Below are 13,476 nucleotides of genomic sequence, written 5' to 3' on the forward strand. Positions count from 1 at the left end.
TCAAGGTAATATTCATATTCAAACTTTGATTCAATTTCTATAACTATAAACTATCTTAATTCGAGTAAAAATCTTACTTGAACTTGTTTTTGTGTCATGATCCTACTTCAAGAACTTTCAAGCCATCCAAGATCCTTTGAAGCTAGATCATTTCTTGTCACTTCCAGTAGTTTTACCTACTAAACTTGAGGTAGTAATGATGTTCATAACATCATTCAATTCATATATATAAAACTATCTTATTCGAAGGTTTAAACTCGTAATCACTAGAACATAGTTTAGTTAATTCTAAACTTGTTCGCAAACAAAAGTTAATCCTTCTAACTTGACTTTTAAAATTAACTAAACACATGTTCTATATCTATATGATATGCTAACTTAATGATTTAAAACCTGGAAACACGAAAAACACCGTAAAATCGGATTTACGCCGTCGTAGTAACACAGCGGGCTGTTTTGGGTTAGTTAATTAAAAACTATGATAAACTTTGATTTAAAAGTTGTTATTCTGAGAAAATGATTTTTATTATGAACATGAAACTATATCCAAAAATTATGGTTAAACTCAAAGTGGAAGTATGTTTTCTAAAATGGTCATCTAGACGTCGTTCTTTCGACTGAAATGACTACCTTTACAAAAATGACTTGTAACTTATTTTTCCGACTATAAACCTATACTTTTTCTGTTTAGATTCATAAAATATAGTTCAATATGAAACCATAGCAATTTGATTCACTCAAAACGGATTTAAAATGAAGAAGTTATGGGTAAAACAAGATTGGATAATTTTTCTCATTTTAGCTACGTGAAAATTGGTAACAAATCTATTCCAACCATAACTTAATCAACTTGTATTGTATATTATGTAATCTTGAGATACCATAGACACGTATACAATGTTTCGACCTATCATGTCGACACATCTATATATATTTCGGAACAACCATAGACACTCTATATGTGAATGTTGGAGTTAGCTATACAGGGTTGAGGTTGATTCCAAAATATATATAGTTTGAGTTGTGATCAATACTGAGATACGTATACACTGGGTTGTGGATTGATTCAAGATAATATTTATCGATTTATTTCTGTATATCTAACTGTGGACAACTAGTTGTAGGTAACTAACGAGGACAGCTGACTTAATAAACTTAAAACATCAAAATATATTAAAAGTGTTGTAAATATATTTTGAACATACTTTGATATATATGTATATATTGTTATAGGTTCGTGAATCAACCAGTGGCCAAGTCTTACTTCCCGACAAAGTAAAAATCTGTGAAAGTGAGTTATAGTCCCACTTTTAAAATCTAATATTTTTTGGATGAGAATACATGCAGGTTTTATAAATGATTTACAAAATAGACACAAGTACGTGAAACTACATTCTATGGTTGAATTATCAAAATCGAATATGCCCCTTTTTATTAAGTCTGGTAATCTAAGAATTAGGGAACAGATACCCTAATTGACGCGAATCCTAAAGATAGATCTATTGGGCCTAACAAACCCCATCCAAAGTACCGGATGCTTTAGTACTTCGAAATTTATATCATATCCGAAGGGTGTCCCGGAATGATGGGGATATTCTTATATATGCATCTTGTTAATGTCGGTTACCAGGTGTTCACCATATGAATGATTTTTATCTCTATGTATGGGATGTGTATTGAAATATGAAATCTTGTGGTCTATTATTATGATTTGATATATATAGGTTAAACCTATAACTCACCAACATTTTTGTTGACGTTTTAAGCATGTTTATTCTCAGGTGATTATTAAGAGCTTCCGCTGTCGCATACTTAAATAAGGACGAGATTTGGAGTCCATGCTTGTATGATATTGTGTAAAAACTGCATTCAAGAAACTTATTTTGTTGTAACATATTTGTATTGTAAACCATTATGTAATGGTCGTGTGTAAACAGGATATTTTAGATTATCATTATTTGATAATCTACGTAAAGCTTTTTAAACCTTTATTGATGAAATAAAGGTTATGGTTTGTTTTAAAATGAATGCAGTCTTTGAAAAACGTCTCATATAGAGGTCAAAACCTCGCAACGAAATCAATTAATATGGAATGTTTTTAATCAATAAGAACGGGACATTTCATTGCTGGTCAAAGCCCAACATATCACAGTTTAATAGTTGGTACTTGTATTTAGACTAGACTTTCAAGTTTGCCCCGTAACAAGTTATCGTTTATACTTGTCGGTTGGGGACTTGCTGGTCATAGCCCAATATATCACAGTTTAATAGTTGATACGTGTAAAACAGTTATAAAAGTTACGCATGTATTCTCAGCCCAAAAATGTAAAGAGTAAAAGGGATCATATGAAACTCACATTAAATAGCAGTTGAAGTATTCCACGCAAGAAGGAAAGTAAAGCAAGTAAGTGATCTGGATATCAACCTTGAGGTATAACGTTTGATTAGTTAATGTCTAACTTGACATAAAGTATGTTTATTAATATAGCAACTATATTGACAGTGACGGTTTTCGAGAAAAGTTCCTATTTCTCAAAAGTTTCTATTTTTGGAAACCTACTATTTATGAAAAAATTTCACTTATAGTAAGCTTCTAGTTTAAGAATGTTCGGGTTATAATTCTTAACAAAGATGTTGTACAATCTCGCCCAAACTTCGTCGCTAACATGCAAGTCACTCGAATGATCTATTGTTACCGAGCGGCCCAGGATCTCTTGACCAGAATCTAAGTCTTGGCATTCGAGATCCACAAGCGTCCCATAATGGTAACAAGGATCACCCTAGGCCACAAGTAGCGGTGATGTTTGTAGTCTTTGTACGTTATCTTTAATTATAACCTTCACGTTAGGTGCGTATATACATATATATTCATTAATTCGATTTTAATTATAACTCCTATATATTAATTCATAAAAATACTTTTATAATTTTTAGTAACATATATTACTAATTATAACATGTTATTTATTTTTATTTTAATTGCATATAATTTATAACATTATTTACATGTTTCGGTAAAAAAATAATAAACCGAAGTAAATAGTAAAAAGTGAAAAGTAAAAAGTAAAAAGTAAAAAAGTAAGAAAAGAATACTTACTAGTAGTAATTCTTCAAAGAGAGAATGAGAGAAATTTTGATGTGAGTTTGAATGAGAAATGAGAGGTATTTATACTTGAAAAAATTAGGTAAAAAGAATAAAATAATTAAAAGAAAAAGAAATATTTTAATTTTTAATGGGATTTTAAAATTCAAAAGTATTAAATGTTAGGTCATGGGATAATGCACAAAATAAAATAATAAAAGTAGTTTTTCCATTATAATTTTTAATAAAAAAGTAGTTTATTTATTTATTTATTTATTTTATTAAAAAAATCATTTATTTTAAGGATTTTTTTATATACTTTTTTAAAAATAAACAAATTGATTTACTATTTTTCCAAGAATATTTGTCAATATTTTTTTTATTCATAATAACAATACTGATAATAAAGATATTAATTATTGATATATTGTTTAAAAAGGATATTAATAATAATAATATTAATATATCAAATTAATGGGTAATTATTTACAAATAATTGTTCGTGAATCGTCAGAATTAGTCGAGGTTAAATGAAATCATATAAAGATTTTTGTTTAAATTTTGCCGAAAATTTACGGGTTGTCACACTATGGCTCAAGTGTAACATGAATTTATGATTTATATGTTCGATCTTGTTATTTTTGATAACTAGCATGAACTTGAAAGTTTGGTGTGTTTGATTGATAATTTGGTTGCTTAAATGTTGTTAAATGTCATAAATGCATGTATTAAATGTGTTCCTAACATCACTAGCTTCAATTTGATGTGTAGGTTGCTTTAGAAAACTCCATAAACTTGATTAGTGATTTTGGTGATTTTGGGTTAGGGTTTGATAAAGTTGAAATGAATATTTGATGCATTGAATGCTATGAATTATTGTTAGTAAGTAGTTAGTTGTATTGTATGCTTGATTACCTACGAAACGGCGTGTCATATGTATGCATTTAATTCCCGAATCCTATTTTGTGCATTTATGAACTTGAGTATTAATTGAGCATTAAATGTTGGAAAGTCGGTTATTGCAAATGATGTTTTTGGTTGATGAAATGTGATTAGTTGTGTTCTTTGTCAAATTAGCTTTCCAACGATATAAAATGCGTGTCATAAGTGTTTACGGTTTGTGATTTGTGTTTGATCGAAGTTCGAAAAAGACTTGAACAATTGAAACTAACCAGGCACCAGCACACGTTATGTGCTGCGGCGCGGCAAGCCTATGTCGCGGCGCGACATAAGGCGTGTCCAGGTTCTGACCTCCTTGGTCAAAATAAGAAAAATGTTTGGCACGCTATGGACCTCCGATTCACATGAGACTTATTCTAACATGCTTATATATGAATAAAAACCTCAGAAAAATAGTTCGGGACCCGACCCGAACGTGTTGACTTTGACCGACCAAATTTTGACTTTTTGTCAAACTTAACCAAATGATTATGCAACCTTCCTAGCTTGTTTCTATACTTGTATCATGCATGAAACTTGACAAATTGATTCACATGCTAGATAATCGAGTCGTAACGAGCCATAGGACTAATTGAACATCTTTGACCTATCGTGTTTACCGTTATTGATACGACCTATTTGTTTAGGTCACGACTAGCATTGTTCTTTGCACACGTTACTTGTTGAAGTACTTTTTACTTGTGTACACAAGGTGAGATCATAGTCCCATCTTTCAAAAAACTTTTATGCTTTAAACTATGGGATGAGAAACATATACGTATCATACTTTTACACATTGAACACAAGTACGAAAACGAACATTCCACGTACGGGTTTGAACGAAAATCCTCAATTCAATTATCATTAGTTACACTTGCAGGGTGTAAACGTGAACTTATATTATGTGATCACATGGGCTTGACGAGCCTCATTCGGACGGTTAGCTACCGTTAGCGGATGAAATATATTTTCGGGTCTAGTGTATGTTCTAACACTACGCAAAGGGTGCAAAACAGTTAAGTTGGTTCGCTACCGTTAGCGGATGAAATATATTTTCTGGTCTAGTGTATGTTCTAACACTACGCAAAGGGTGCCCGCGAAACAAATAACAACTTTGGAATGCAAATGATTTTGATAATCATATTATATTAAATCTTGTGGTTCAAATGCAACGTTTACAAACACCTATGATTTCACCAACGTTTTCGTTGACAGTTTTCTATATGTTTTCTCAGGTCCTTGAACGCTACTTGATACATGCTTCCGCACTTTTTTTGATACTTGCTTGGATGTCGAGTATACATGCATAGTTGGAGCGTCTTTTGACTACTTTAAATTGTGTCGCATAGGTTTCATTTGTACGTTAAACATTGTAATGTAACTAGTCTTTTGAACTACATTTGTAAACTTGAAACATCCTTTTACTTATGAAATGAATGCGACATATTTTGGTCAAACGTCATGTTAAAGACTTATGACCACGCAACGGGACCTAAGTAGTCGGCGCCGTCAAACATGATTTGGTCGGGTCGCTACACTATGTTACATTTGAACATAAATAAAATCATTAGTATTACTAATTTTAGTAATAACACACCTCTGACCTTAACTTATGTATTTAGGTCCCGAGCCCGGAGTACTTCAAAGTACTTAAACCGCAATTCCAAGTTTCATACCGCATAACATTTCCAGTGAGTATCATAGTCCCATTTTACTTGCTTTTAGCAAACTTATTATTTTGGGATGAGAAACATGCTTCTTTTATGTTTTACATTATGGACATAAGTGCTTAAAACTATATTCTATTGTGTTGAGTTTATGACTTAGCTTAAACCCCGATTCTGATATCGTTAATTACTTGTTTATGGTAAACGCGAATAATGTGGATAGATCTATTTGAGGGTGACTCCTCACATCCGGCATAGTCTTCAGGCTAGCGGATGCATAACCTTCGACTTTGTAGCTCTAGCTAAGTGAGACTACATGATTTCGGGTTCTTGATTGTTAAGTTCGATATCGGGAGCTCATGTTTATTTAGAATATATTTACAACTGTTTGTACATGAAAATCTTATGGTCCATACAATTATATAATTAAACCTATGATCTCACCAACATTATTGTTGACCTTTTTAAGCATGTGTTTTCTCAGGTCCATAAGCAGGAGTCCGCATACTTTCAGGTTGGCTTTTGGGATGTCGTCAGGACGTCGGGATGTCTTTTAAAAATAAATCATCATGAACTATGTTTGAGTGTTGTACTTTGTTATATTTTGGTTGTAATTGTTGTACTTTACTTTTAAGTCCCGACATGTAACTCAAAACTTGTACTTCTATGTTGAAATAAAAACGTTTTCGCTGTCGTCTTTAGAAATCGTTAACTATAACTGGGAGACCTATCACGTCACATTTCGGGATCGAAATGGGGTCGTGACACATACGATTGCATATTCAACTATATATGGACTTACTAGATTTATGAGCTCGTGCATTGCACGGGACTCATCCGCAAACATTATTGATTTTTAAACTTATGTATGAAATAACGATATTATAGGAAAAGTGTCAAAAGTACTATTGTGATTGAATTAGTAGAATATGTTTTTGTAAACAACACACATTAGTAAAACTTTGATAAATTATAGTTCATACATAGATTTTAAGAGCCCGTGCGTTGCACGACATCTCTAAAAAAATAGTGTTATCACTTGTTTATAGCATTCAAAAACGTTAGGTATGATACTAAGGTGTTGTATCACTTGTTTATAGTATTGGTAAATTTATTGAAACCAAATTTAATGAAAATACAGTATCGTAAACGTTTTGAATAAATATATTTACAATGTAACCATCAATTGTTTATCAATCAATTGTTTATAGTCATTACTAATATTATTGAGCCATTTCAACCCGAACCAGTTTGGATAAATACACTTACAATGTAATCGCCAATTGTTTATAGCAAGTGAAAGCCCATGCCTCAAATGTGAAATTCCTAATACTTTTACTATTGAAATAGTACAATACAAATCTTTTAAACCTCAACTGTTTTCTAAGTATTTAAAAATGTTCGTATTGTCACCTATCATGTGTATGATACAAGTATAATAACAAAAAACTTCATTATTGGTAGGATTTGTGTAGAAACTAAACGTATGGTAGAAATAAGTATCTTAAACGCTATGAAGCAATAAACCTTGTATGCGGCAAACCATTGTTTATACATCTACCGTTACTAAGATTCATGTCCGGACTACTTCATTCTAAAGACTACTTCATTCTCAAGTTCTGCTGCAATTTTCCTTTAGCGTTTATTCTAATTTTGTTACCCTGATAATAAGAATGAAAGTTAGTGTATGTGTGTCAAAGTGTTGGAGAGGCCGAAGTATCAAAAAGATTATGTAATGCATAGAGACAAGAGAAGTAAATATCAGAGATTTACTTCTATAGCCTTATTTCTAATCTGTCAAGATATGAACTTTGAACTTTGATGTACATCATAGTGAACTTTGAAGCAGAGATGTACATCAGCATTCATAGTAAACATAACCTTTGAGTCAAAGGACATATGAAACACAAACTTTGGTCACCATCTCAGTGTTATCACCCGACATTTGAAACACAAACTTTGGTCATGAATCTTTATCTGCAAGTCTAACTCAAAGTGAAGGAAGATGTCAATAAAATTAAATGTCTAATTGAGGCATAAAACATCAAGTATAAGATGGTAGGAACAGTTAGGAAAAAGTATGAAAATTACTAATTACACAAACAAAAAAAAATTAGTCATTTTGATTTTGAATATACAACTAAAAGTAATCAAGTCACTTCAACATATTTTAAACATGTCAAACCAAATAGGATGAGTTAAAAATGAAGTCTCCCTTACAAACCTGAAGGAATAGCATTCTGAACCTCTGGTGTAATAGATGCAACAGTGAAGGCCACCTCTAAAAACGCTTTCAACTTTCTGTCCAAAAAATATATACAGGATGTCTGCAAAAACAACACACTCACAGGTTTCCCCAAGGTCACCTATAAGGTCGCTGATTATAACCAATTCATGTTTTTCCATCAAATAATTAAATTCATAAATAAATAAATAATAATGAAAAACATAAACATGTACCTGACTTAGTCTTGAAAGATCGAGAATTCCTTGATAATGAATGATTTAATATGATAAGATGATCATACAATCATGATATTATAATAGGTTCAGGTCTAAATGGAGTCAATGGGTAAGTTATGGATAGAAAAAAGGCTAAAAAGAACCAAACTACTAAGAAGTACAATCAGTAACACTTGAATAAAATGTAATCTTTCTGAACTTTTTTGAGTCACGTGATTTACAGAATAACCCTCAAATTTGAAGGTCAGTTCGGACATAAACCGTTATAAGAAGGCTAATTTATATATAAGAAAATGTCTTCAGGCCATTTAAGTATTCCAATATTTTATAAAAGAAAATTGCTCCATCTCTTCCGATAATTTAAATATACATCCTTCCTTTCTTATTGTTAGTCTTCCAAAATTTTATAAAAGAAAATTGCATACATCTAAGTATTGTTTACCCGCTTTTACCCACCCTATATTAGTTGTCCCTAAATTATATTCTACTTTCAAGAAGAGACGCATATAGCAGATCAGATATCCCATTTTACCCGTAATAAACTTATTAGTAACAAACCCTAAAATAAGCAATCTTTAGCAAAAGTAAAAAGGTAAAAAGCCATTTTATTATAAGAAAATGTTGCAACGATAATTATCTAAGTTAGAATTTAGAACTCACCGCATATGTCAATCGTCGTCATTTTGTGCAGAATCGCCAGTTTCCTGCACAAAAGTGGAGCTTCAGAACCTTATTAACAATAATGGTATAGGTTACTCATCTGCCTTTTTTAAAACATATGTAAGTCACATTTATTACTTCTATAACCCTTTTTGATTAACCTATTTCGGTAAACAAATAATAGGCGATTTCATTATTAAGAAAGGCATTACAACATAACACTGTTTTAGCATCGTCTTTTAACACTTATAAACTTGTAATCAAGTTTATAAGATTTCAATATATTTCTACAACAACTGAATGTTTAGGATTCAAAACCATGAAATGACTCTCCATCTTTTCACCACAAAAACTAAAAACTATATATAGAACACATCAAATTCAGATAAGAGTTTAAAGCACCTTTAAAAAAAATTATTAAACATTGAATAAAAGTGAGAAATCACCACTACAATAATCTTCATTATAAGAATCAACTTCGTTGGCATCATGCATATCATCTTCTGAATCCATCATGATAGCAAAATCTGTAAACAAAATTACAAAACGGTCAGCTACTGTTTTAGTCGGTACGATTAACAACAAAATTGATACAAACCCTAAAAATTGTTCATAATTTAGCAATACTAAAGCAATAGCAAACTATACCCTACTGCCTCAACAAATAGGCAGACCAAAAGCACCTGTTACAGCAACATTACGAAAAATAAGTCACAATTATTCGTGACAAAAAGAAGCGAAAAAAGCAATATCAAGTGTTATACCTGAGCACCAAGTAAGAACACAATGCTGCAAAGAAAGAGCAAAGTCACATAGTAGCAAATCCGTAGTTGCAAAGCATAAACAAACTTATGATAATACAACAAATTAAACAATAATCAAAATAAACTAAACAACCGTTTACATCAAACACGATAATCAAACAAACACGGTCAAAAAATTGAAAGCAAAAATCCCATCGCAACTTACCATAGTTCTACCGGGGAAGGCAATCCCATCTCTAAAGATGAATACGACTGACATGATTAAAGGATTAAGTAATTTCGTAGTCGATGTGGACCTGAAACAAAAATTCATTGCATCAGTATGGAAAAATTACAATGTAGTTTGATAGACGATGTACCTGTACAACATATTACAACCAAATTACAGTAAATTTGTTATGACCAATTATACATGTATTCTTGTATCTACTACATAAGTGTCTAAAACATGACATATACTACTAACAAAACGAACCATGGTGCAACATAACACATTTAATCTCTATTTCACTATTAAGATTCGAAGAGGTTATGACCATTGCAGATTAGAAAGTTTAAGTCTAATAATGAAAACTTCTTTTTACAATTTTTTATAAAAGTAACTCTACTCGAACTTCACTATGTTCATAGTATAGTATAAGTGACAAAATTAATACTTACAGTATGCATCAACATAGTTGGTGAACTGCTTACCCTTTGCACTTGTTGGTCCAGTATTACATGTTGACTAATTGACTAACCTTCTCAACATCTTTCATCAGATGTACTGTTGAGCTTCTTAAGAAAAAACAGAAACATATTTCAAGGACCAATACCAAAGCCATGACTTTACTTTATATTGTACGGAGTAGCATTTACTCCAGAAGACATCTTTACAACCCTTAATTATATATGTAACTGTAAGAACTATATAGATTTCATAATGAATTCAATTAAGAAATAAATTAAAGGAAAAAACATTCCCCATATGCACACTATGCAATCAAAAATCCCTATTCCCCATATGCACACTATGCAATCAAAAATCCCTAACTTATCATATTTCATGAAGATCACTATTTTTAATTACGAAAGATCAAAATAAAGCATAAAAACACCACAAATCTAAACTGGGGAATTAAAAGCATATACAAAAAATCATATTTGATACGATTTAAAGGTTGGTGATATCAAAATAAGGAGATAACCTTCAATGAATCGGTTGTCATAATCTCTTGTGTATTTTTTCACTACAATGTTCAAACTTGTAGAAGAGAGGGTTTATTGCATGTGTTTAACAGAGAATCCATACCATCCTCAATTCATCTTCATACCCAGGATAAGGACAACACCCTTGAAACTTTTTCCTTTATTAATTCAAGCATTTAATAAAAGTCTAATCTGATCAAGAAAATCAAACATCAAATATTGATGACATACCTGATTTAAGCTTCAACGGTATTAAATTACTTGTTTTTTTTGTTGACGATCAATGACGATGAACAAAGTGAGAGGCGTAATCTGCCATAAAGGAGATAGACGTGGATGTGAAAGCGTAATTGACCTAATGAACCATATAATTATATTTCTTCATGTATAATTCTAAATGAAGCAGCGGTTATGACGGTTGTAATAGCAGCGGCGACGGCGGTGGATGTAACGACGGCTGTGGATGTACAACAACAACTATGAGTTCTATAGTATCTTTGACTTGATCATAACCAATTTATAATCTCTATTTTGAGAACTTTAACCCAGAATGCCATTAATCTATTTTGAATAAATTTAACAACGATTGAAATTAAAAATATATATATGAACATAAAAAAAATTGTGTTTTTGATGAAGATCCTAAACATTTTTTAATCAATCCTTTATGTATATCCATATGAGTAATGTTATCTTTGTATTTCAACAGCTGAATCAGAGGTAATCAACAGCTAAAGCTAAAGTTAAAACCGGAGAAAAAACAATGATATCAAATAAAAACATGAACACAAAAGCAAATGAAGTGAAAAACACCCCAAAAACATAAATAACAATCAAGTTTCATTTTTCATAAACAACATTAATTTATTTCGACAGAAAAACTAAAACTCTATAATCAATTGGTTTGTGAAGATATAATAATATAAATGCATGGTTACTCACATAATTGATTTCACGGAATCGTTGAATTTCAAGTTTCTGATCACAGAAACATGATCAAACCTCGTAATCGCGATTGATTTTTTTATTCATCCGCAAAACACTCCTCTATGAAGATAATAAGAACTACACACACATACACATGTTTAATTAACCGAAATCCGCATTAAGTACCAATTACGAACAAATTAAACAAACAACAATGGCAATTGCAAAGCGACGTTACTTATTCCAAAATCCAGATGAAGAAACTGCAAAAACAAACCTGGCGGCTTCAATTAGCGAGAAATCGCATAAGAGTGCAAGCGTAGCAGATGAAGAAACTTGAGATTCCAAAACAAAAAACCCTAATCTGCGTTTAAGGAACCCTAATTTTATACCCTTTTAGTTTTGTAGCGATTGATTGTGTCGTGATGATTTTGGGAATTGGTAGCATATTGGAAGAAGATTGGATTTATTAAAGATTAAACGTCGGTAACCACAGATAGATTTCAAACCTAATCTGGATATTGTTATCAGATCCCATGAATTTGGCGATGACGGAAATATCGATTTAGACAACAAAATCAAGGTAAATCCTTCACGGATTTCTCACGAAAGAATCCTAAAGGAAACGATTGGTTGTAGATAATTGTGGTGGATTTGAACTTTGATTTTGGAACCCTAATTTTGGATCTGTGTGTGGAAGAAGATTATAATCGATGAATTAGGGATGCCGTTTTTGAAAAGATGATAACTGCTCCATGACATATTGAATGACACCATCTAATTCAATTTTTTTTGAAACCGATAGAAACCAACCATGTACACGTGGCAAAGAGCACGTTAAAAAAAATTCTGATTTTTGTAAGTGTGCCCTGTGTGCCGAAAAAATAGGATGCAAGGAGATGATGCCATGTAGGCGATCCCTTGATTTATATATGTTAGAGATAGAGATTAATATTAAATTCTTTATGCGCATGTTCAGAAATCTTATGTTATAACTTCTTGTAGATAATTTCAAATGGAGTTCTATATAACTTCTTGGTTTATATATGGTAATATGTTTATTTGAAAAACTAATTACGTCAACAGAATGTTAATGAATATTTATATATTAAATATTAATTGTAATACTATATGTAGAGGATCAAATGAGAACTTTTTAGGAATGAGAACTCTGAGAACTAGGTATTCGAGCAAAAAAAATAACGCGGCCGAATAAAAAATAGCCATAATCGAACAATTTTTATTTTTGGTCTTTAGATGCATTGTTTGCTTGTTCTACATTTTATGTAGAACATGATGTAGAACAGCTTGTAGAACATGCTGTTCTACACTTGTTCTACATCAATTTTCATCAAATTAAGTTACGGTTTAGATTTAGGATTTATATTTAGGGTTTTAGGGTTTAGATTTTAGGGTTTAGGGTTTAGATTTAGGGTTTAAAATGAGTTTTTTACACGAACGGTTTAGAATTTAGGGTTTAGGGTTGAGGGTTTACGGAGTAAACCCGAAAACCCTAAACCCTAAACTCTAAACCTTAAACTCTTAATTGGACTAAATCAAAATAATAATAATTGATTTTGATGTAGAACGTGCCAAATTCGAACAAAAATGGTGAAATTCGAATTAATTTGGAGAAATTTGTACTTATTTATGTTCTACAAAATTATAATTAGAAGAAAATCAGGTCCAATTTGAAAAAAATTTGAAAATTTGAACATGTTCTACATTTTTCCGTTCTACATTTTTCTGTTCTACATGCATGTTCTACATTTCACCAGCTACAAAA

The 13,476-nt window shown here is 31.4% G+C and overlaps 1 long non-coding RNA gene across 2 annotated transcripts; it reads right to left on the reverse strand.

The window, feature by feature from the left end:
- Positions 1 to 7,065: 7,065 nt before the first annotated feature.
- On the reverse strand, positions 7,066 to 10,496 carry LOC139897645 (uncharacterized). 2 transcript variants are annotated; one of them, XR_011776707.1, is made up of 3 exons: positions 9,781 to 10,496; positions 9,258 to 9,600; positions 7,066 to 8,855 (listed from the first exon to the last, which is right to left on the reverse strand). It is a non-coding gene; the product is annotated as an uncharacterized lncRNA (long non-coding RNA). The 2 variants fall into 2 exon arrangements; XR_011776708.1 differs by having other exon boundaries at positions 9,258 to 9,494; positions 9,576 to 10,496.
- Between the last annotated feature and the right edge of the window lie 2,980 nt (positions 10,497 to 13,476).

The sequence above is a fragment of the Rutidosis leptorrhynchoides genome, chromosome 3, assembly GCF_046630445.1.
Source record: "Rutidosis leptorrhynchoides isolate AG116_Rl617_1_P2 chromosome 3, CSIRO_AGI_Rlap_v1, whole genome shotgun sequence".
NCBI lineage: Eukaryota > Viridiplantae > Streptophyta > Magnoliopsida > Asterales > Asteraceae > Rutidosis > Rutidosis leptorrhynchoides.